The sequence below is a fragment of the Benincasa hispida genome, chromosome 10, assembly GCF_009727055.1.
Source record: "Benincasa hispida cultivar B227 chromosome 10, ASM972705v1, whole genome shotgun sequence".
NCBI classification, from domain to species: Eukaryota; Viridiplantae; Streptophyta; class Magnoliopsida; order Cucurbitales; family Cucurbitaceae; genus Benincasa; species Benincasa hispida.
In genome coordinates this window covers 12,754,778-12,762,760 of record NC_052358.1, presented here as the reverse complement: position 1 = coordinate 12,762,760, position 7,983 = coordinate 12,754,778, and positions in this window count along the sequence as shown.

Genomic DNA, 7,983 nt, shown 5'->3' with positions numbered 1-7,983 from the left:
CTGATAACGTATTGTGAAATTAAGGAATACAACAAGAACACGAATATGGAGAACATATAATATAATAATATTTTAAATAATAATAATAATTAAATAAAATAACTAAAATTATAAAATTTGATAATATGTAAATTGAAGTGGAATTCTCACCGATGTATATATAATTTTAAGATCCACTAAATGTCACTATTTATAGGCAAAGTGGCAAGTAGGGTGTGGATTTATATGGAGACCAAACATGAATAATTACAAGACACATGGACAACATGAATGGTGACACATGGCTTTGGGACACTATTCAATGGACATCTATTTATTATTATAATATTCATAATAATATATATAATAACTAATTTATTGTACATATATACATAACTATATGTTACATCACATATAATATATAACCTATAGTTTTTTATATTGTATCAAATACAATATAGCCTATAGTTTCAATTTTCTCTTACCAATGGCTTTTAATATAAATCATATTTACATTAAATTTAATTATATGAATCAAATTCATATAATTAATACTTGAATCATATTCAAATATTTATTTTCTCTTATAAATACTTAATATTATAATGTATCAAATACATTATAGTAATTATATAACATATAATTAAAATTTAATTAATTATATCATATATAATTAATTCGCTCAAATAATTTGAACAATTCAAATTAATCCAAAAACTTATTCTTATTTGATCTCGTTGAGCTACCGAGGGGACCTTATGGACCTGTAGCTTGAAGCTCCAAAGTTACGTGAATAATTAATTAAACTCTTTAATTAAATTATTCACCATCCGTTAACTGTTGGGCACTCCACTAAAGACCAACAACTGCACTCTTTATACTATAGATTTATTTCTGTGTCTATTGGATATAACCAATCAACAACACGACGACCCTTCACAAATTGCTCGTAAGTACAGTTGGGTCAAAATTGCCATTTTGCCCCTGTAGTTACATCTAACTCCTTAAGTACCACTGATTCCTCTAATGAACAATAAATCATACTCCAACTATGATCAAACCCCTCTCGAGCTAAGAAAGGGTGTGGCACCACATTGTTCAAGCCTTAGAATCAACCCTCAAGGGAGCAATTTATCTACTTGTCGCGACAATGGGGAATGAGTGAATTCCTTTTCGTGTAGCTGTGTTTCCAGCTCCCCAATTAGAAGAATCCCCAAAATGATAAGTTTGTTTAGTCAACGATCTAGCCACTCTCACCTATACAATCAAAGGACCGCCCTCATGGGCAGGAGTTCACAACTCACTTAGGATTCAGGTCATGTTACCTATGGTCATCCTTATGAAATGTAAGTCTCTATTATATACGACGTTATATAATGAGATGAAACATTTCGTGGTTCGGTCTTATGCAAATTCCTTTGTATAGAATATCCCTGCCCACATGTCTCCACATGAATGATCAGGATTTGATCATTTGTAGCAATTTATGACAATTGTAATACCTACAAAGCAGGCCATACTCGTAGTGTCACCAGGATAAGGTATCCAACGGATCTATCGACATCACTTAAACGTGATCCACTCATATGTCTCTACATACATATGTTTAAGCTATAAGATAACCTTGGATGTTAGTTTATTGGTTTATGGTTAATGCAACTAATTTTGAAATAAAAAATCACATATTTTATTACATAAATAAAATCTTCGTACATTACAATTACAAACTATTAGACCTTATGATTAGGGCATCAACCCCAACAATCTCCCACATGACCTAAAGTTAGTGGGGTGTACAGTGTAAAAGTAAAACTATAAACAAAGTACACAAAGTAATAAACTAGGGCACAAATCGCCCAGTACAAAATCTCCCACTTACCCTAGTCTAAATGTGGCCTGTCCCATAGACCCATATTATGCAGGTGACCCTCAAACACCTTAGCCGTGAGGGCCTTTGTAAATGGATCAGCAACATCGTGCTTCGAAGCTATCTGTGTGATGATCATGTCTCCTCGATTCACAATCTCTTGGATGAGATGATACTTTCGCTCGATGTGTTTGTCGCTTTTGTGACTCCTAGGCTCTCTGGAATTAGCCATAGAACCACTATTATCACAATAAAGTGTGATGGGCTTTGACATGCCTGGAACAGCTTCCAGATCTGTCAAGAATTTTCTGAGCCAAACAGGTACCTTAGTAGCTTAACAAGTTGCTACATACTCGGCCTCCATAGTGGAATCAGGAATGCACCCCTGCTTGGTGCTCCTCCAGACTACTGCTTCTCCTTTAAGAGTGAACATTGATGCTGATGTAGATTTCTTAGAATCCTTATCAGTCTGAAAATTAGAGTCTGTGTATCTAGTAAGGATTAGATCCCTAGACCATACACGAGCATGTAGTCCCTTGTTTTTCGTAGATACTTGAGGATATTTTTAACGTCGGTCCAATGATCAAATCTTGGATTAGACTGATATCTACTGACTACCCCACAACATAGCAGATGTCAGGTCTCGTATATAACATCGCATACATCAGGCTATCAACAGTCGACGCATAGGGGATCTGTCTCATCTCTTCAGCTTCTTGAGGTGTCTCATTGTTCCTTAGACAGTATCACTCTATGCTTGAAAGGCAGTAAGCCTCTCTTGGAGTTCTGCATCGAATACTTGACAAACATCTTGTCAATATACGATGCATAAGGCAGAGCTAGCATTTTGTTCTTTTGATTTCGAAAGATCTGAATTCCCAAAAGAAACTGAGCCTCTCCCAAATCTTTCATTTGGAATTGGGTCGCTAGCCAGCTCTTAACTTCAGTTAGTAAACCTACATCATTCCTAATGAGTAGAATATCATCTACATATAAAACTAAGAAAGTTATTGAACTGTTGATGATCCTCTTTTATACACACGGCTCATCAACATTTTGATCAAAGCCATAAGATTTGATCGCAATATCAAACATTATGTTCCAAGATCAAGAAACTTGCTTCACTCCAGAAATGGACTGATTAAGGCTGCAAACTTTTTACTCTTAACCTTGGGTTATGGATCCGTTGGGCTGCTTTATATAAATGGTCTCCTCAAGATTTTCATTTAGAAAAGCAGTCTTGACGTCCATTTGCCAAATCTTATAGTCATAATATGAGGCAATCAACAGGAGGATTCTGATAGACTTCAACATGGAAACAGATAAGAAAGTCTCCTCATAGTCGACTCGCCCAATCTGGGTATAACCCTTTGCCACCAGTCTAGACTTGAAGGTTTGCACCTTTCCATCATCACCATGTTTTCTCTTGTTGATCTATTTACAAACTATAGGTTTTACCCCATCAAGTTGATCAACAAGATCCCATACTGAATTGAAGTACTTTGACTCCATTTTGAGATCCATAACTTTGATCCATTCATCTTTGTCAACATCCTCCATTGGCTTCTTGTAAGACAATGGATCCTCAACATCTCCGTCAGCTACCATAGCAAGGATTTCAGTTAAACCCGTATAACAGACCGGTGGATTTGTAACCCTCCCACTACGTCGAGGTTCCCTCAACACTTAAGGTGGATTTTACCTACTAGATGATCTAACTTCAACAACTCTTGTTGAAGGTTTAGTAGTTTCTTTGGAAAGTTCATTTAACACAATCCTCATGTGGTCTTCTTCAAGAAAAGTAGCATTTGTCGATACGAACATTTTATTTTCTTTTGGGTCAAAGAAGTAACCACCTCTTGTTCCTCTGGGATAGCCTACAAATAAGCACAATTTTGAACAAGATTCCAATTTCATAAGATTAGCCTCAAGCGCACGTGCTGGGCAACCCCAGATCCTGAAATAATGTAGACTAGCTTTACGACCATTACATAACTCCAAAGGTGTTCTAGTAACACTCTTGGATGGAAACACAGTTCAAAATATATGCTGCAGTCTCTACTACATAACCCCAAAACGAGTAAAGTAAGGAAGCGTAACTCATCATAGACCAAACCATGTCCAATAGGGTTCAATTTCTCCTTTCTGATACACCATTCTGTTGAGTTGTACTATGTGTTGAGAGTTGGGATACAATTCCATGTTCTATCAAATAGTTTTGGAATGTCATATCTATAAACTCTCCACCTCAATCAGATTGAAATGTTTTTATTGTTTTACTTAATGCATTTTGAACTTCAGCCTTGAATTTTTTGAACTTTTCAAAAGATTCAAAGTTATGTTGCATTAAATAAACGTACCCATATCTTGAATAATCATTAGCAAAAGTGATGAAATATTCATAACCTTCCCTAGCTTTTACATTCATCGAACCACAAAGGTTTGAATGTACCAGCTCTAGAGATTCGTTGGTCCTCTGACCTTTTCCAGTAAAAGGTATTTTAGTCATTTTTTCTTCAAGGCATGATTCACACACATTTAAAGAATTTTATTCTAACTCGCTTAGAAGTCCATTTTTCACCAATCTCTCAATCCTATTAAAATTTATGTGTCCTAACCTCAATGACAAAGTTGGGCATTTTCTTTAGGAGAAATTTTAAGTGTTCTATTTTGAGTTATCAAAATTTTAAATATTTTAGTGTTATGAAGTGCCTTAGTTGCTAAGGTCTTAGCATATAAAGGTTGTTTTCCAGTTTTGCATAAAAAATATCAACACCATTGTTCGTGTTCCTCATGATGCGAACTTAGGAGTGTATTGTGTGAGAAAAGTAGGAAAATAGGGTGTAAGTGTGAATGATGTGTCAATGATGCGTGACACTCCTCTTTATGCATTCAAGTTTTCCTGAATCGGATTTGAGTATAAATCTAATTCGGGTTTTTGGTAAGTTCAGGGTTGAAATCAGGGATTTAGATCAGAGCTAACACAGGGCTTGCGTTGTAGCTAATGTAGAAGGATCCTAAGTAAATGTTGAATGAGTTTTTATCTACACTAAGTTTGCTGCATGCATACAAGAAGATGCAAGAGGTCAAGTGGAAAACAGGGGTTCGTGTGAAAATGGTGTTCAGTGAAAATGGTATGCGTTGATCTAAGTTGAAAACACGTACGAGAATGTTGTGTGGATGAAGATATGCTTATAATTCAAATATGCGTTAATGCGTTAGGTTTCTGCTTAACTTCTATTTAGCACTTCTCAATGCGAATGCCACACAAATTCTTATCTCTAGGATGCATGCATTAATCACAGAAAGTAATGAAATACTAGTGCCTCTATCTCTAGATGTACCAAGCATTTTAACTTAATGCTTACTTGCTTATTCTCTCGAATAATTCAAGCTAAGTAATTATGTTGACTTAAGCGTTTATAAATTGAACTTGCATGAAGTCATAGATGCATCTAACATATAACAAGAAATAAACATTAGCAAAGTGTAGTTGATCAAATATGTGAATTCATAAAGAACCAGATTGTCTTTACAATGTCAATACTTAATCAAATGAGATGAAGAGAGTAGAATTGAGATGAAAAGAAAAGAATCAAGCCGCAGAGTACAATCCCTTATCCTTTTTGGGTCAATTTAAATTCGTGTACAACCAACTTGTGGAAGAAATGGAGGAAAGTTCTCTCTCGAGCTAGGTCTCCTTCACTTCTTGATGAACTGTGGAGATGGATCTTTTCCTTATGTGTTCTTGTTATAGCAGCAAAGCTCTAAGTCTTTCTAGTTTTCGAAATTATACACAATGAGCTGAATACCCTTATTCTGGTGGGATTTCATCTATTTATAGGCGTTTTCTTCACCAGCTTAATGATGAGGCAACATTAAATTTCCATACCCTGGTCAGCCGTCTGACATTCAGACACTTTTTAGACGTCGCCAGTCAGCTGCCCATGCTTGCAAATGGTGATTTGACATAAACAGCCTAAGTCAATGAACCTTTGTTGCGTTGAAATCCCTCCGACGCATGTCCATGTGTTAGCTTCGCCTACGACACTTAGAATCTTTGTTGAAATCTTGCAATAATATGCGTTAGTGGCGCAACTTTTAACAATAAACATTCTTTTGTACAAGTTTAGTAGTGTTTGAGTATTTCCATGCGTTTTCTCTAAGAATAATGAGATTTTAACATTAAAAACCCTAATTGTTCCAACTTTTGAGAGACAATAACTTGTATTTCTACAAATTATCACACCCCCAAATTTTGAACAATGCTCATCCTCGAGCATTCCAAAAACAATTCGTTGTTATCTCCATTGTCTTAAGTGTGCAGGTTTCACCTCTCATCATATTTAACTTATAAGCTTTTGATATTGACATTTTAAAAATGTAACGCAGGTTTGATTCTTTTCTAAAAGGAAGAATGTTTTATTTCCAATGGAGCAAGCCTTTTGTCAACAACTCCTTTCGCTTCTCAAAACATTCTCATTTTTCTAAACCAATAATGCATTAGATGCTTTCTTTTTAAACAAGATGCAGGTAAGAAAATAAGAATTCTGGACCACCCATGCGTTATTCCAGATGTCCCACTTTCATTTTGGCTTGCCTCCACAAGTGTCATGCAAGCATCTAACTAAGGGTGGGAGCCCTTCACAACTAAACTCAGGATACAGTTCCTTTAAGCTAGATAGTGGAGTTTGGGATGCGTTAGTTTAGGAGACTTAACTTCGTTTTGGCTTGCCTTCACAGGGGTCATGCGAGCATCCAACTACGGCTAAATGCCCGTTCCAATCTAACTCTTGCCAATTTGAGGTTTTCTTTTATAAAGTTGGCAGAGGAGTTTGCATATTACATCCTTATATTTTGTTTCTTCTTCTTTTTAATATTTTTGTTTGTTGAAATTATTTGATCAATGCATCTTAACTCGGACTTCCATCACCCTCAAATTTTGAAGATCAGCAAAATCCTCATTGCTAAAAGAGAAACAAAATTCCGAAAAGGCTTTGAAAATTTCAAAAGAAGGTTTGAGTTAGGGCTTGCATGTGTCAGAAAGAAAGCATGTACTTGATTTTTAGAGAAGTTCAGACTTAGTTGATTTTCTTTACGCCTACTCTATACTTATAAATTTTGCATATTAGTAATATCATTGGGGTAAATCAAAGAACAAGACAATAAAATAACTAAAGAATAAAAAGAGGTATGCTTAAGACAAATGCAAGGATGAAAAATGATAGAAATTTCATTCATTTCTTTGATAGGCCAGCCATGGAATAACTAAAACAAAACAAAGTATTACAAAAGATCAATTGAGAACAAAATAACCAACACCCCCAGATTCACTGTGCTGGTGCATCATCCCTGCGTTCATCTGCAGGGTCTTCATCCATGAAGCACAGAGGGTTCATTAGATGGGCAGGCAGAAGTGGTAGAGCAAACATCCCTATTAGGACTTGGTTGATGTATTGTGTTGTAAAGACGAACTGGTCCTGTATTCTTCTTGTTTATTGTCGCATGTAGCCTCTTAAAACCATATTCTGACACTGTAGTGTTTCTATAGACGCAACCAGTGGTCTGCATTGATTAATGCTTATTTTTATGAAGTGGAAATGTGGATGATATGTGTTGATGAGATTGCGTTGTGCACTCAAGTTTCCTATGATCGCAATTCTTGCATTGCGTCAATGCATATTCTACACAAAAATACAAAAATCAACTGTTCTAATGCGATGAACGCATGCGATCGCAATATTATGAAATTGATGCTTAATGGACGCAAATTAACATATTTCATTAATGCAATCCAACATTGTTTAAGAACTTAGTACTATGATAACGGGCATTTCTGCCCGTTATCACACCCCCAAATTTAAACAATGCTTGTCCTCAAGCATAAATTAAAGATTCCTTAGCAAGTCAACTGCAAAGTTCTTTTCCTAGATTTCTCAAGGATACTTCGTTCAAATCCTATATGCCAAAATTTCTTTAAGTCTTATTCAAGTCTCTTCTTAAAATATTTCTAAGACCTAAGGACTGCAAGCTTAACCTTAAAAAAGACTTTACTAACTTCCGGAACGTCGCATGATTTATTTCAAAAAGAAAATTTTCCACCGGGGTGTCAAATGATTTTATCCTCGCATATTTCT